At 39.5% G+C, this 17,754-nt stretch overlaps 1 protein-coding gene and 1 pseudogene across 5 annotated transcripts in view; one reads left to right on the top strand and one right to left on the bottom strand.

Annotated features, from left to right (window-relative positions):
- The window catches only part of Lrch2 (leucine rich repeats and calponin homology domain containing 2), a 136,702-nt gene that overhangs the window by 23,100 nt on the left and 95,848 nt on the right, over positions 1-17,754 (top strand). The gene's annotated exons all lie outside the window — the stretch shown is intronic.
- On the bottom strand, positions 12,414-17,020 carry LOC105944038 (annotated as a pseudogene).

Genomic DNA, 17,754 nt, shown 5'->3' with positions numbered 1-17,754 from the left:
AAATACCACAGGAGAATTGGGTTCCTCTCATCTGTCTCATTGGTTCCTTAAAAGTCTTCTTATTTGGCAAAGAGCAAAGTACAATGAATACATATATGATAATGCTATAGTGAAGCACATTACTTTGCATGCTAACTATAAAAATTATAAAAATACTGAAATTAACAATTAAAAGTTGTCTTCACTGTAATCTAATGAAGATTTTTCTCTTTCAATTTGTTTTACAAATTAATTTCTACATCATTTATTATTATTATTAGCAACATATTTTGTATGGGTACATATGTGTTGTTATCCTCTTTCCCTTGTTTCTGCCCCCATTCTGCTGGGGACCCTCCTCTGTAGGGTTGCAGGTATTCCCTATGGAGTTGTGGGTTATGTGTTCTGGGAGCAGGAGTTAGTTGTTTTATGGGGGGAGGGAATGCCTCTGGGCATGATGTCTCAATTTATGACTCTTACTGCCACCTCTTCCGTATTCCTGAGCCATGGTGTTTGAATTTTAAATCTACCTCAGTGATGAGCTCTTATGAGCCTCTGGATCTCTGCTTTAGTAGGTGTTGAGTATCCCCAGGGTCTGTCTCCTATACCTTGGCACTGATGATCAGGTTCAGCATGGAAGCAGCACTCTTGCTGATCTCCCAATTCCTATGGTTTCAGCTGTGGCTTGGCTGAAGTGCAAGGGGTAGTTTATTTCCTCTGGTCTTGCTATCTTCTGAAAAAGAACAGATTCTCCAATGAAGAGTGAAGTCAGCATATAGGATAAGCATTATTAATTTAGGGAGAATTTGGTTTGTGTAACCCCTTCTTTAGCCAAGGACTAGTGAGAGTTTGACACTGGAGAGCATAATCTTTGCCTCCATAGGATCCTATCTGGTTCCCAATTCCAGATATGGGTTCCTTTACACTTCGTATCTCTTGGCCAATGAGAAAGCTATTGGTTACCCACCCAGGCTATGTGTCACTATTGGACTGGCGTAAATCCTGCTAGCGTGTTTGCTTCTGAGTAGCTTAGACCTCTGGTTGCTCAGACCATTTTTGGCCACATTCCCTGGTAGCTCATGTGGCACACTCCAGCACTACACAGGCTGTCTGGGGACTTCTGGATTCCAGCCAGATCTCTCCATGTCCTGTGTTGGCAGCATATGGTGTCTTCAGTAATAGGCTTTACGTTTTGCCTCAGGCAGGTTGTTCTGGGGACCTTGTAGGTCTCTCTGATCAACAGCTCATTGTGAGTAGCAACTCATTTCTGATACTGAGAATTAGAGGCTAGAGACAAAAATATTTTATTAAACTTAGCTTCATCCCACCCTCTCCAGGGCCCTTCTTTTCAGTTGCCCTACCCTTACTCCAGTTGAGAGTTATATCTTTTAGTCTATCTTCATGGATAAAGGTTTCTATGGAACCAGTTCATTTTGGATTTAGTTTTGTGTTTGGTTTTCCCCACCCTCCCTTTTTTTTGCCTCATTCCAAACCCTTCCATCCCTATTGTCTTGGCTTTGAGTTGCCTATCAGTTATGCCAGAAACTTGAGCTGGTCCAGGTTAGGAACCACAGATAAGTGACACCATGTGGCATTTGTCTTTTTGTGATTGTGTGAGTTTGCTGAGTATCATCTGTTCCAAGTATGTACACTTCTCTATAGATTTCATTGTATCATTTTTTCTTACTGCTGAGTAGAAGTAGAATTCCATTGTATAAATGTGCCACAACATTATTATCCATTCATCCAATGATGTGTACATGGGTTGATTCCAGTTCTTGGTTGTAATGAACTGAGCAGCTCTGAACATGGTTGAGCAAATATCTCTGTAGTGATGCATGGAGCATATAGGAGAAATGCCCAGTAAGGGAATTACTGGGTCTGTTGGTAGCTCTATGTTCATCCTTTACAGGACTCTCCATATTGAATTCCATAGTGGTTGTACAAGTGTACATTCCCACCAACAGTGGATGAGGGTTCCTCTTTCCCCACATCCTTGACAAAACTTGTTGTTTTTAGATTTTTTAAAAAAAATATTTTGATTTATTTGCAAGCAGGGAGCATTAATTTGTATGTGTGTGTGGAGAGAGAGAGAGAGAGTGAGTGAAAGGAAGAGAGTGAGAATGCCAGGGTTTCTAGGCACTGCAAACTAACTCTAGATGCATGTGCCTCTTTGTGTATCTGGATTTATGTGGATACTGCAGAATGAAACTCAGGTCATTAGGTTTTGCAAGCAAGTGCCTTAACTGCTGAGCCATTTCTCCAGCTCTTAGTTATTACAAATACTTGTTTGTAAACCATTCTGTGGACATTATTAAGAGTAATCTCTATGAGATCTATTTTTGTAGCAGAATCAGGAACTTTGTTAACATTTTAAGAGTAGAATTGTATTTAAGAAAACTTAAATTATGACCTTAGAACTTTAACATTATCTAATAATATACTCATGTTATATATTTGTTTAACTTCCAAATATATCTCAATCAGAATGTTAATAACATTTATATAACCCTTTTAATTTATTGATACGTATACATTTTATATCTGTGTTTAGGACCAGACCTCTTGGTTGGAAGGCAGTGGCTTTTGCCCTTTCAATGCTACTATTGACAAAGGAAATATGGTCTGCATTTTGATGCCCTCCAAATCTAATGTCTGTCTATACATCTGTCATTACTCTTTTGAAATGTGGAGAGAGAGAACCCAAAGTTCCTTTTAGGAGATGGACACTGGGTTCAAATCTGACTTCTTCAGGTTGAAGAAAAAATATTTAATTGGGGGGGGGGTCTCTATTTTTGTTGACATTTCCCTTTTCATTATTATTATTTTCTTTTTCTTCATGATTATCAACATATTTCTTGTGTTTATACCCACTTTTCCTTTGTTCCTTCCCTCATTCCATTGGGAATGCTCCTCAGTGGGGTTTCAAGTATTCCCTATGGGATTGTTATTTATTTGTTGTGGGAGCAGCTGACACGGCCAGTGGGGAGTTGAACAAGGACCCGAGGGGAAGTTAACCTAAATGGTAAGAGGCAAACAGACACAAGGAAGGAGACCAAGCCAAGTTTCTGGTCAAGGCCTCGAGAGTTTATTCTTACATGTAGGTTTATATAAGGTTATAGGGGGAAGGGGACCTAATCAGGCCAAAGATCACAGAGTTACTGGCTAATCTCTCTGTTTCTTTATCAGTTACTGACCAGCATGGGGTGAGGGGAGTTATCACCCAAGCATACGGTTTCTTCATTTCTGGTAACTGAGCATTTAGATGAGGAGATAGAAAGTTAACTTGGTATATGGCGGTTCTGTCAACATGGCCGAGGTTAGGCTTCTAGCTCCCAAAATCTCCTCCCTTCTTTTATACGAAAAGAGAGGGAGGCCTGCTATGCAGCTGTGGGCATTAACCAACTGGGGGAGTAGTGACCTGACTCTTCCTGTGGGATGTCTTTTTCCCACAATCTTGGCCCTTGGTACCTTTTGGGGAGGGGAGGCAGGGCCTTACTGATAACAGTTATGGTACCAACCTCCATGCAAGTCAGGTTTTTCTCTCAGGGAATCCAGAAGCTGTCAAAAAGGGACCTTCCCCTGCAGTGCTTTGCCTCGCACCCACGTTGGTGCCCATATCGCACTCACTTCATTGTGAGCCGATATGCATAGGTCTGGATCCTATGCAGTTCCTAAAGGAGGGGTAGCTATTTGGCCATAACACAGGTAGACCTCAGCGATAGCAGAGGTGTAGAGGACAGTAGCATAGTAAACGAATACAGAATGTATGATCAAGGGAGAGTGGACACTGCAGGTGGTAGGTTTTCAGTGGCAACACCTTGATCTGATAAGGGTGGTGGAATCCTGTTTGATGGCGCCCTCCTTTACTTGAAATTCCCATTGAAGAATGAGAGCAGTAGTTAGGGGAACGAAGGGCAACAAGGAGCAGAGGAGTAGAAGTTGTCAGGGGTCAGTTGTTTTCATCTTGAATCTTGGGCATTGGAAACCTAGAAGAGAAAAGAGGGAGTTGCCTCAGGAACTGAGAACTTATAGGCTTGTTGATTTGTGTGACTAAACATTCTGGTAGCCATCTTGCAGCATCATTTTGAGTATCAAACATACAAACTGATCCGTGACCCCAAATAAGGACTGGTCTGGGCCTTTCCATTTTAGAGTCAAAGGATCTTTCCACATAGCTTTGGTGAAGGTATTTTTTGTGTTTGTGTGCCAAAAGCAATCAGCAGCTGAATTTCCCTGAGTATCAAGGGTTAAAAAGTTTAGGACAAACAAGACATGATGAAGGATGTTTCTTGGGGAGCCTTTTATGGGATATAAATCCCCTGTTTTTAATTTTTGTAGGGTATGTTTAATAGTTTGATGGTCTCGTTCAACAATTCCTTGACCCTGGGGATTGTATGGTATGCCTGTAATATGTTTAATTTGTAATTGATGACAGAAATTTTGGATTTTTTTTCCAGTATATCCAGGACCATTATCAGTTTTTTTTTTAATTTTTATTTATTTATTTATTTGAGAGTGACAGACACAGAGAGAAGGACAGATTGAGGGAGAGAGAGAGAATGGGCGCGCCAGGGCTTCCAGCCTGTGCAAATGAACTCCAGATGCGTGCGCCCCCTTGTGCATCTGGCTAACGTGGGACCTGGGGAACCGAGCCTCGAACCAGGGTCCTTAGGCTTCACAGGCAAGCGTTTAACCGCTAAGCCATCTCTCCAGCCGCATTATCAGTTTTAATAATCTGGGGCTTTCCCATGACACCAAGGCAACTGAGCACATGAGCAATGACATTCTTTGAAGCTTCTCCAGCATGGAGACTGGCAAAGATGAATCCACTAAAGGTATCCACAGTAACATGGAGGTACTTAAGATTACCAAATGAGGGAACATGTGTTACATCCATTTGCCAGACCTCATTGGGAATTAAACCTCTAGTGTTTATGCCCAAGTGGGGGACGGGTAGGAGGGTGACACAGTTTGTGCATTGCTTGACTATCTGTCAAGCTTGTTCCCTAGTGATTTTAAAAAGAAGACACAAGGTTTGTGTGTTGAAGTGATGTACAGAGTGAGCTGCTTTGGCCTAGGCCACAGGATCAAGCTTAACAAGGAAGGCCAACTGGGTGGCTTTGTCAGTTATGGCATTGCCTGTGGCTAGAGCTCCAGAATGAGCATGAATATGGCCTATATAAAAATGGTATTGCCTAGAATGTATGCATTGCTGGATGGAGAAAAACAGAGGGGTAGCGTTTGTGGTGGGTTTTATGTATGGCACAGCTTCTAACAGGGGGATGGATTGAGCAATATAAGCACTATCAGTATACAGATTAAAGGAAGTATTTGGAAGTTGTTGAAAAACCTGTAAAACAGCGAAAAGTTCCAGCAGTTGAGCAGAGTGGAATGGGGATTGTAGGGAAGTGGTTTGATTGTCTACATTGAAGGCTGCCACTCCATTAGAGGAGCCATCAGTGAACACTAGGAGGATGTGGGGAAGGGGTTGGGGAGAGGTCAATGTAGGAAAAACAAGTGGTTGAATTCTCAGAAATTGGAGAAGCTTGTCAGCAGGGTAGTGGTTATAAAGGGATCCCTGAAAAGAAGTGCAAGATATTGCTCAGTTGTCATCATTTTGTATTAACCACTGGATTTGGGTAGTGGAATAGGGTAGAACGATTTTATCAGGGTCTTTACCAAATATTTTTTCTGCTTTGCTCATGCCCAATTTTTATTAATTCTGCCACCCACGAAGTGTAAGGGGTAAGGACTTTGGGTGGTGAGGTGGGTAAATGGACCCAGAAGAGGGGCCCTTTCTGCCAGAACACCCTGGTGGGTGTAAAGTCAGTGGCACAGATGACCAGAAGAAGAGGCTTCTCATAAGAGATAAAAGTGACCCTTTGGCTTAGAATTGTGGCCTCTACTATCTTCAGGGCCTCTAGGGCGGTGGGGGGGGGGCATTAATGAGTAGCCTGAGGCAGGGTCTGGGTCTCCTTTGAGGATGTCAAACAAGGGTGTAATCTCTCCAGTAGTTAGTTTAAGATTGATATGTCCTATGAGGTTTTGAAAATCATTTAAAGTTTTTAGATGATCAGTTCTAAGTTGAATTTTTTGTGAAAGAATTTTGTTGTGAAAAAGTTCAAAGCCTAAGAATAAGTAAGGGGTTTTAATTGAATTTTATCAGGAGCTATCTGAAGACCAGCTCCGGTAAGGGCCCTAGAAAGCTCTTGAGAGCAAATAAAGAGTTCAGTGGGATCAGGTCAGGCCAGGAGAATGTCATCCATAGAATGAATGATATACAAGGAAGGCCATCTATGTCTAAATGTATCTATAACTTGGGCCACAAATTTTTGATACAGCATAGGGCTATTGGCCATCCATTGGGGCAAGACTTTCCATTGGAATCTAGGCATAGGGCCTCTAAAATTTACCACAGGCAAACTAAATACAAAATGCTGATGACCCTCAGGGTGCAAGAAAATTGTGAAAAAGCAATCTTTTAGGTCAATAATGATTTTACAATATCCTGCAGGAATTGCCACTTGAGTGGGAAAAATTGAGGCAGGGTTTTACTTTATCTCAGGCTGATCTGGAACTCACTCTAGTTCCAGGCTGGCCTTGCACCCATAAAAATCCTCCTACTTCACCATTCCTTGTCTGAAATTAAAACCATGCACCAACACACTGTGCTATTACAGACTTTGATATTAATGTTCTTTGTAAAATGGTCAAAGTAACATAGTTCTGAGAAGAAGTGACAAAGGAGTGTTTAGCACTGAGACACCTTTGTCATTCCATATACAGCTCAAGGTCCATTGTTGAAGAGGTGGCCAAAAGAATAATGCTGTCTTCCAGATACAAAATGGTCTTGATATTTATGACTGAAGAGTGTCTGACAGTACCTACACAAGATCTGCATAAGAGGAGGAAAAAGATAATGACATCAAAATAAAAGAGAAACTGATTGGAAAGTTGAAGAAGTTCAGTGGTTCAATGGTGAAGGGTGGATTTGGGCTGGGGAAAATAGAGTTGATGGGAAGGAATTATCATTGATTGTCTATACTTATGGAAGTTGTCAATAAAACGTTTTTAAAAATGGTCTGCTGATTACTTCAATTCTGGAAAGCAGAATGAGAGTACATTAGAGTGAGAGGTGGGTCTTCAAATTGGACTATCTGCCATTATACCTTGTACTGATTTACTATGGCCATGTGTTTCCACAATGATACAAACACAGAACTACTTCTTAGACCAGTACATTCATTCATGACACCATAAGTGGTGATTGATTTTCTTTTCCAAAGGTACCAGTTTTTAATTTATACCTGGTGCAGTTCTCTGTTTTATAAATCCAATGAACTCCCGATCTGGTGTTTTGATGTTTAATACTATTTGTTTTCTCAAAAAATAAAATCTTTCTTTGTGAGTCAACATTATTCTATGATCAAAATTTATTCAGTAACTTTTTTCTGAACAGAACAACAACAACAACAAAAAAAACATGATCTCTAATTCAAAGGATGGTCACATTTCAATGAAATAGACTTCCCCCGAGAAAATTGCAATCCAGGTAGTAATCATCATGATTTCTACTTTAAAATATATGTTTTATTTATTTAGTTAGTTGAGAGAGAGAGAAAGAGGCAAAGAGAGAGAGAGAGAGAGAGAGAGAGAGAGAGAGAGAGAGAGAGAGAGAGAGAATGGGCACACCATGGCCTCCAGCCACTGCAAACGAACTCCAGATGCATATGCCCCCTTGTGCATGTGGCTTACGTGGATCCTGGAGAATTGAACCAGTATCCTTTGCATTGCAGGCAAATGCCTTAAGTGCTAAGCCATCTTTCCAGCCCATGATTTCTACTTTCATGTAAAGCATGTAAAATTATCAAGAGCACTATTTAAAATAGCACAAAACACTTCAATATCATTTAAAAGCACTCATGCACTTGTGTGTGAGAGAGACAGAGAGAGATATGTGTATGTGTGTACTTTTTAAAAAATATGGGTGCATATCTGTGTGGTATATATGCAAGCATTTGTAGGTGAGTATAAATGTGAATGTGGGTACATGTGCATATGTGTACACATGTATATGAAAACCATAGATAGACATTTGGTGTCTTTTCAGTTGTTTCTCACTTGCTTTTTAAAGACAGGATATGTCACTAAACCCAGTGCTCACTAACTGAGCTACAGTATCTAGTATCAAGCCCTGGAGATTCTCTTGTTCTGCCTCTCCAGCACTGGCATTTGCTTTTATATAAGTGCTTGAACCACAGGACTGTCTCCCCAGTACCATATTGTGAATTTTTATTAATGACTTCTATACAATAAACCATGATAAGTCCCTCCCCTCCCCCAATCTCCCCTTCACAACTCCACTCTCCATCATATCCCCTCCCTCTCTCCATTATTCACTTTTTTATTTTGATGTCATTGGCTTTTTCTACTATGAAGGTCTTCTGAAGGTATTATTAGGCACTGTGAGGTCGTGGATATCAAGGTCAGTTTCGGTCTGGACAGTTGCACTGTAAAGAGTGGTACCCTTCCTTTGGCTCCTACATTCTTTCCACAACCTCTTCCACAATGGAACCTGAGCCTTGGAGGGTGTGATATAGATGTTTCAGTGCTAGACACTCCTCTCTCACTTCTTCTCAGCACTATGTTGTCTTTTGCATCATCCCAGTGGTCACTGCCAACTGAAAAGAGACACTTCTCTAGCCAAAAGTGAGAGTAGCATTAATATATGAATGTGAACAGTAACTGTAGTGCTTTTGGGGCAGTTTGGTGAGAATAATATGTGAATTTAGTAGACAAGAGCACACTTAATACCTCTAAGGCTCATGACCTCCTCATGCCATAGGCTGTTGATTAGGTTTTCAGTACCAGGCATGTATTCCCTCCCATAGAGCGGGCCTCCAGTCCAATCAGAGTGCAGTTGGTTGTCTCCTTAGCAGATGTGCCACTATTGCACCTATTCGGTCATTTAGCCTGTCTGATGAAACTTGAGGCTTTCAGTTTCCACTGTTTTCACTGATGATGACTTCTGTCTTCCATTGAGCTGCCTGCAGTGCAGCTTTTTCCAGCTTGATTTCTCAGTGACCTTTCTGCCCAGGCATGTGAAGTCTTAAGCAATAGACTCTTACAATTTGTTACTCGTGGGAAAACAAGGGATTTCATAGGTCTTATCCAGAATATCATGAATTTTGACTAACACTCCCCCCACCCTTCTTTTACTCAGTCTCTTCCCCTGGCTTCACTTAGGCCATTCCACTCCCTGTAATCTGTTCTACTTACATATATGCAATACCATCCTCTAAAGTTCTTCCCTCTCCTCACTCTCTTATAGCCTTTTCTAGCTTACTGGCCTCTGCTACTAATTTTTGGTTCCAGCTCACATACAAGTCTACACTTTTTTAAGATGTTTATATGCCATTTGTATTTCTTCCTTTCAGAACTCACTATTTAGCTGCTGCTGCTGCTACTTCTTCTTCTTCTTCTTTTGGTTATTTCTAGGTAGGGCCATGCTGTAGCCCACGCTGCCCTGGAATTCACTATTTAGTCTCAGGTTGGCCCCAAACTCACCGTGATCCTCTTACCTTTGCCTTCCAAGTGCTGGGATTAAAGGTGTGCAACACCACACCCAGCCATATCCCATTTTTAATTGTTTTTTTTTTATTTCTTATTGTTTTGTTTTTTGAGTTCTTTGTACAGTCTGGCTATTAATCCTCTGTCAGATGTATAGCTGGCAAAGACTTTATCTCATTCTCTAGGTTGTCTCTTTTCTTTATCCATAGTGTCCTTTGCTGTGCAAAAGCTTTGCAATTTAATGAGACCCCAGTGGCTGATTAGTGATTTTATTTCCTGAGCAATTTGGGTTATACTCAGAAAATCTTTCCCTATGCCAATATGTTGAATCATTTCCCCTACCTTTTCCTATAGTAGTTTCAGAGTTTCAGGTCTGATATTAAGGTGTCTGATCCATTTGGACTTAATTCTTGTACATGAAGAAAGACCAGGATATATTTTCATCCTTCTATGTATAAATATCCAGTTTTTCCAGCACCACTTGTTGAAGAGGCTGTCTTTTCTCCAGTGAATATTTTTTGGCATTTTTGCCCATAATCAGATGGTTGTAGCTACCTAGATTAACATCTGGGTACTTTAATCTGTTCCACTGATCTATGTGTCTGTCTTTGTGCCAGTACCATGCTGTTCTTGTTACTATGGCTTTTTAATATATCTTAAAATCAGGCATGGTGATACCACAAGTCTTATTTTTGTTGCTTGAGTTGTTTTGGTTACTAGAGATTTTTGTGCTTCCAAATGAATTTTAGGATTTTTTTTTCTATTTCTCTGAAGAATGCCATTGGAACTTTAATGGGGATTGCATTATATGTGTAGATTGCTTTTGGTAAGATTGACATTTTCATCATTATTGATTCTTCCAATCCAAGAATGTGGGATGTCTTTCCATTTCCTAGTGTCTTCTGCAATTTCTGTCTTGAGTGTTTTAAAATTCTCATTGTAAAGATCCTTTACTTCTATGGTTATGTTTACTCCAAGGTATTTTATTTATTTATTTTTTGAGGCAATTGTGAATAGGAGAAATACACTGATTTCATCCTCTGCATGTTTCTTGTTAGTATATAGGAAAGCTAATGATTCTTATGTGTTTACTTTGTATCATGCTACATTGCTACAAGTGTCTATCACCTCTATCAGTTTGCTGGTAGAATCTTTAGTGTCCTTTATGTATAAAATCATATCATCTGCAAATATTGATAATTTGATTTCTTACTTTTTAAGTTGTAACACTTTTATGAGTGTCTTTTGCCTTATTGCTATAGCTAAGACTTCAAGTACTATATTAAATAAAAGTGGGGACTGTGGATACTCTTGTGTTGCTCCTGAATTTAATGGAAAAGTTTCAAGTTTTTCCCCATTTATTATTATGTTGGCTGTAGGTTTGTCAAAAATGGTTTTTTATCATGTTGAGATATATTTCTTCTATTCCCAGTTTCAGTAGGACTTTTACCATGAAAGGATGTTGGATTTTGTTGAATGACTTTTCTGCTTCTATTGAGATGATCATGTGATTTTTGTCCTTCAGTCCATTTATACAATTTATTACATTTATCAGTTTGCATGTGTTAAACCATCCCTGCATCCCTGGGATAAAGCCAACTTGGTCGGGGTGAATAATCTTTCTGATATATTCTTGTATGTTGTTTGCCAATGTTTTGTTGAGTGTTCTTGCATCTATGTTCCTGAGGGAGATTGGTCTGTAATTTTCTTTTATCTTTTTTGGTTCTGTCTTTGTCTGGTTTTGGTATCAGGGTGTTGCTGGCTTCGTGGAAGAAGTTGGGTAGAATTCCTTCCTTTTCTATTTTATGGAAAAGTTTGAGAAGCAGTGGTGTTAGTTTTGTGCAGGTCTGGTAAAATTCACCAGTGGATCCATCTGGGCCTGGACTTTAAAAAATTTTTGTTTATTTATTTATTTTGAGAGCGACAGACAGAGAGAGAAAGAGGCTGATAGAGAAAGAAAGAGAGAGAATGGGAGTGCCAGGGCCTCCAGCCATTGCAAACGAACTCAAGACGCATGTGCCCCTGTGTGCATCTGGCTTTACAAGCAAGCACTTAACTGGTAAACCATCTCTCCAGCCCTGGACCTGTACTTTTTTAGTTAGTTGACTTTTTATAACTCTTGGATCTCTGTACTCATTATAAGTCTATTTAAATGGTTTATCTCATTTTGATTTAGTTTTTGTAGGTGATATGAATCAAGGAAATCATCCAGTTCTTTCAGATTTTTAAACTTAGTGGCATTTATATTATTAAAGTTTGTCCTTATGACTTTTCTGCATTTCTTTGGTGTCTGTTGTAATGGTGCCTGTTTCATCCATAATTTTAATTTTTGTCTCTTCACTCTTCCTTCTGGTCATATTTGGTAAGAGTTTTTCAATCTTGTTTATCCTTTCAAAGAACCAACTGTTTGTTTCATTGATGCTTTCGATTGTTTTTTGTTTGATGTCTATTTCATTAATTTCTGCCTTAATCTTTATTACTTTTTCCTGTGTACTGATTTTTGGTTTGTCTTCTTCTTTTTCCAAGGCTTTAAGGTGGAAGCACTAAATTGTTTACTTGGGAACTCTAATTTCTTATTTTTCTTTCTTTTTTTTTTTCCTGAAAGACAAGTTTAATGATATACTGCTCTTCACAAAAATGAGTAGGGACTTTAAGTTGTAATCCAGGAATACACAACCATGCAACACTCATCTAAAATTAGCAGGCTCTTACCACAACCAACCTATGAATACCACAACACTTCTCTCCAGTCTTATATGAAAACAGTTATGGGGGTTGGGGGTAGGCCAAAAACCCAGTTTTGTGGCTAAAAGGAAAATAGCCATTCTGTGGTTCTGTGAAAGCAGGAAATGCAGTGCCACTCACTGTGATGGTTTGGTATTCTTGTTCTTGTTCTTTTTGTCCCTCTTCTTCAGCCCATCCATATTGGCTCTTAGAAGATTGGAGTGTGCCATCTGAAACTAATTCACTTCTCTGGAGCTCACCACCGTACTGATCTTCTTTTTCCCATCACTACTTCTCACCAGGCACTTGTTCTCTGAAGATTCAAAGTCCTCCAGAGAGCCCTTCCTTGGGTTGGTTTGGTGCAGCCATAGTACTTCTTCAGGGTGATGAACATGCTACCCATCGTCTGGCACTTCAGGAACAATCTGGTCAGCTCTGTCAGGAACTGTTTGCTCTCTAGCAGCACATCCCTGACTCTGTCCACAGCGACCCAGTCACAGAAAACTCCAAACAATTACAGCACCACCTCTATTTTCTTAATATAGGCACTTAGAGCCATAAATTTCCCTCTTAGGACTGCTTTCATTGTGTCCCAAAGGTTTTGGTATGTTGTATTGTCATCATCCTTTGAGTCTATGAATTGATTGATTTCCTTTTTGATTTATTCAATAACCCATTCATCATTCAATAGTGTACTGTTTAGTCTCCATGACTTTCTGTATGCTTTGAGTTTTTCTTGCTGCTTATTTGTAGTTTAATCACATTTAGTCAGATAGAGTACAAGGGATTATTTCAGTTTTCCTGTATTTGGTAAGATTTGCTTGTGTCCTAATATATGGTCCATTTTAGAGAATGTTCCATGCGTTGCTGAATAAATGTATATTCTGCAGCATTTGGATGCAATATTTTGTAGATATCTGTTAGGTCCATTTGTTCCATAACATAATTTAATCCAGATGTATCTCTGTTTATCTTTTGCCAAGATGACCTGTCAATTGATGACAGTGGGGTATTGAAGTCACCCACTAAATTGTGTTTGGTGTTATCTGTGATCTTAAGTCTAAAAGTGTTTGGGGCTGGAGAGATGGCTTAGCGATTAAGCGCTTGCCTGTGAAGCCTAAGGACCCCGGTTTGAGGCTCGGTTCCCCAGGTCCCACGTTAGCCAGATGCACAAGGGGGCGCACGCGTCTGGAGTCTGTTTGCAGAGGCTGGAAGCCCTGGCGCGCCCATTCTCTCTCTCTCCCTCTATCTGTCTTTCTCTCTGTGTCTGTCGCTCTCAAATAAATAAATAAATAAAATGTAAAAAAAAAAAAGTGTTTGAAGAAATCGGGAGCTCCCTTGTTAGGTGCATATACTTTTAGGATTGTAATGTCCTCCTGTTGGAGTGTGCCTTTAATCAGTATAAGGTGACCGTCTTGGGCTAGAGAGATAGCTTAGCAGTTAAGGCATTTGCCTGCAAAGCTGAAGTATCCTGGTTCAATTTTCCAGGACCTATGTAAGCCAGATGCATAAAAGGGTGCATGAATGTGGAGTTTGTTTGTATTGGCTAGAGGCCCTGGCATACTCATTCTCTCCACCCCCCACCTCTTCCTCTCTCTCAAATGAATGAATGAATGAATAAATAAATAATGTTTTTTAAAAGTTACTTTCTTTATATTTCCTCCCTAATGTTGGCTTGAAGTCTAGCCCATCAAATATTAGCATAGCAGCCCCAGCTTGTTTCTTAGGCCCATTTGTTTGAAATACCATTTTCTATCCATTCATCCTAAGGCAGTGTCTATCTTTTATTGAGAGATGAGTTTCCTGGAGACAACAAATGTCAGGATCCTGCCTTTTAATTCTGTCTGCAAGCCTGTTCCTTTTGGGTGGGGGATTGAGGCCATTGATATTGAGTGTTATTATTGAAAGTTATGTGTTTATTCTGACCATTCTTCTTGTTTTGTAGTGCTTCCTGTTTCCCTTTACCCTCTTGTTTTAACTGTTATTTGAGTATGGTTTATTTTTTCCTGTTTCCTCATGTGTGTGCTTTGCTTTTTCTTCAGCGTGAAGGATTCCTTTGAGTATTTTCGGTAGAGCTGGCTTAGTTGTCCTAAATTACTTTAGCCTGTTTTTGTTGTGGAATGTCCTCATTTCTCCTTCAATGCGGGTAGATAGCTTTGAGGGATAAAGTAATCTTGGTTGACAGCTCTTATCTTTCAGAACTTGGAATACATCATTCCAAGCCCTTCTGGCTTTTAAAGTTTATGTTGTGTAATCTGCTGTTATCCTGATGGGCTTGCCTTTATAGGTGACTTGATTTTTCTCTCTAATTGCTTTCAATATATTTTCTTTGGTTTGCATGTTTAGTAGTTTAATAATAACATGGTGAGGAGAGGTTCTTTACAGGTTTTGTCTGTTTGGTATTCTGAAAACTTCCTGTATCTGCATTGGCATTTCTTCTCTATTTGGGGAAATTTTTCTTCTATGATTTTGTTGAAAATGCCTACTATGCCTCTGGATTGAAATTATTCTCCTTCTACTATACCCTGAATTCTCATGTTTGATCTTTTCATAGTGTCCTGGATATCTTGAAATTCTCATTCATACTTTCCTGTTAGCTTGTCTTTCTCTTTGTTGGACTGTATTTGATCTGCTACCTGGTCTTATAGTTTAGATACTGTGTTCTCTTCTTCATCCATTCTACTGGTGAGACTTTCCACAGAGTTTATTATTTGACTGACTGTATTTTTCAGAGCTATAATTTCTGCCTGGTTTTTCTTCAGAATTTCAATTTCCTAACTCATATCTTATAATGGCCTCCTTGTTTCATTAATCTGGTTTCTTGTATTCTCATTGAATTCCTTCAGGAGTTTGTTTTCTTCTTTAATTCCTTTTTTTTCTTTGATTCCTTTGTTTTCTTCTTTGATACCATTCATTTCTTCTTTGATTTTTTGAGTATAGAGAAAATATCATATTTTTGAAATCTTTACCAGGCATTTCATCTAAAACAATCTTACTAGGGGCCAATTCTGATGGATTTATAATTTTGGCAGGATTGTATTGTCTTGATTCTTTGTGTGTCTTGTATTATAATGTAGTGATTTTTGCATCCTGAGTTCATTTGATGCTTGGGTTTTCTAATTATCTGCAGTGCATTTTGATTGGAAATCCAACTTTATGTACCTTCAAGGTAGGAGTTTAAAGTGCCAAGTGTAGCTCTTGTATTCCAGTCCAACCTCAGAAGTAATCCTAGGTGTTGTGTTTGCCTGCTATTCAAAAATTCTAGTGGGCTGGGTAGAGTGATTTACTGGAAAATTCTAAAATTTAACTGAGAAATATACACATTCAATAAAAACCAGCACAGACTATGCAAGTGTGAGGATTGAAACAAACAGATAACCTTATAAAGCTAACATCTCTAAGGGTGTGTGTTGGTCTACCCCCTTATTCCTGTCAGCTGGGGAGGTTGAGATTTCTGTTCTGTTCAGCTCAGCTTGGGTCTGAATCAGACCCTGCCCCCAATAACAACAGAAGAAAATGACAAAGGCCCTATGAATCTGAATACATCAAAGGCAAGAATAGTCAACCCCCAAATATAGCTTAATTGAGAATGATAAAACCATCCAAGATTATGTAACCCATAACCTGTCCTGACATGGAAAGAGAGAGATCAGAACTTCCAGTGTAGGCCTATGTACCTATTTTTTTTTGTCACTCTGCCTCATTACCTTTTGGGGTGGCTTCAAATCTCACCAATACTGAGTGCCCACCTCGATCCCTCCGTGTTGTGCTGTGAATCTGGTATTTTGATCATCTGTTCTGGATGCCCTGCTGCAGGTAGCTGAATGTGTTCTTTGAAGGGTCACGGTTCTGTTGGTTGGTGGATGGCAGAATGCAGGAAGCCTGGAGTTGTACTGGAACTACTCAGCTGGTTCCGCCTGTGTCCCCTTCAGCAGCTCCTCAGCTAATCTCTGCTGTCTGCCCTTCAGGTTTCTTGACTTTGAAAGTAGGCTGATCAGTTTGGAAAAGCCCCTTGTTTGGTCTCTGCTCCTGCAGCTGTGAACCTGGCCAGCCATGGATATGTGTGGATCAGGTATGAGTCCACAAGCACCTTGGTGGGAATCTGGCCGGTTTCCTCCTAGCTCATAGATCTTAGTTTCTCCTGCTTCTCCACTGTGGCCGATAAAAACCTATACATCTTCACTTTTGGGAAGAACAGTGTGTTTTTCTGTGGTTTTGCTTAAATCTCTTGCTAGGTTGGATTGGTGTGACTCCTGTGTAGCAATCTTACATGGAAGTCCTGTATTGTGATTTTTAAGGCTATGATACACACCAATGTAATGTATACCATATTTTATTCAGCCTTTTCTCTTTTGTTGATAATTTAGTTTTTTTCTAATATTTTTATTGCTTTTTCTCTAGGGCTGAGGATTTAACCCAGCACATTGCACATGCTAGACAGTCTTTCTGTCATTCACTGAGTTACATACCCAGCCTTTTATTATTTTAAATATTCCTGAAATAAATGCATGTGTGTGTGCATGACATACACATTCTATCTCTGTTTGGTTTCAGAAATTAGTAGAGATTGAATTCTTCAAACAGTGGACATGGACAGTTTTAAGCATATTGATTGATAATTGATACTGTCAAATTGTTTTCCAGAAAATTTACCTTAGTTTGCATACCTGCAAATGTTGGATGAAGTACTTGATTCAAAGTAATCTTCAGACTCCTGAATATCTTTCGTTTTCTTTTGAGACATGGTCTTACTTTGTATATCAGGCTGTCCTAAACTAACTACATTAGACCAGGCTGGCTATAATACACAAAGCCATGTGTTCCATCCTAGCACTAAAAAAATAATAATCCTAAAAGAAAAAAAAACAGGAAACATACCTAAACCTGAAGGATAAATTATCGTATATTAAACTTGACATTAATTTTAAGTACCATGAGGTTGAACATATTTTCATATGAGTGTTGGCATTGATATCTACTTGGTGCAAGAGAGAAACAGAGAGAGAGAAAGGGAATATGAATGGGTGTGCCAGGGTCTCCTGCCTCTGCAAATGAACTCCAGTCACATATGCTACTTTTTGTACATGTATTTACTTGCATGCTGGGGAATTGAACCCAGGTCATCAGGCTTTATAAGCACATACCTTTAATCACTGAGCCATCTCTCCAGACCCACCTTTTTTGAGTCAGGGTCTCAGTTTAGCACCAGATTACTGGTAACTCAGAGGTGGCATAAGGCTGACCTTGAATTTGGGTAATCCTTCTACCTCAGCCGGCTGGGTGTTGGGACTAAAAGAATGCACCACCACACTTGGCCTAACTTTTGTTTTTGTATCTTTTTTTTTGCCATTGACCTAGGATTTAATCAATTACTTTTTGGTGTCATTTTAGTTAGCATATTGGAGTCATTGTTTTTTGACAACTGATTTTTTTTTCTCTGCATGTAGCTAAACCTAGAAATCCATCATTGGTGATTTC

The sequence above is a fragment of the Jaculus jaculus genome, chromosome X (genome assembly GCF_020740685.1).
Source record: "Jaculus jaculus isolate mJacJac1 chromosome X, mJacJac1.mat.Y.cur, whole genome shotgun sequence".
Taxonomy (NCBI): Eukaryota; Metazoa; Chordata; class Mammalia; order Rodentia; family Dipodidae; genus Jaculus; species Jaculus jaculus.
This window is presented reverse-complemented; position numbering and strand designations above follow the sequence as displayed.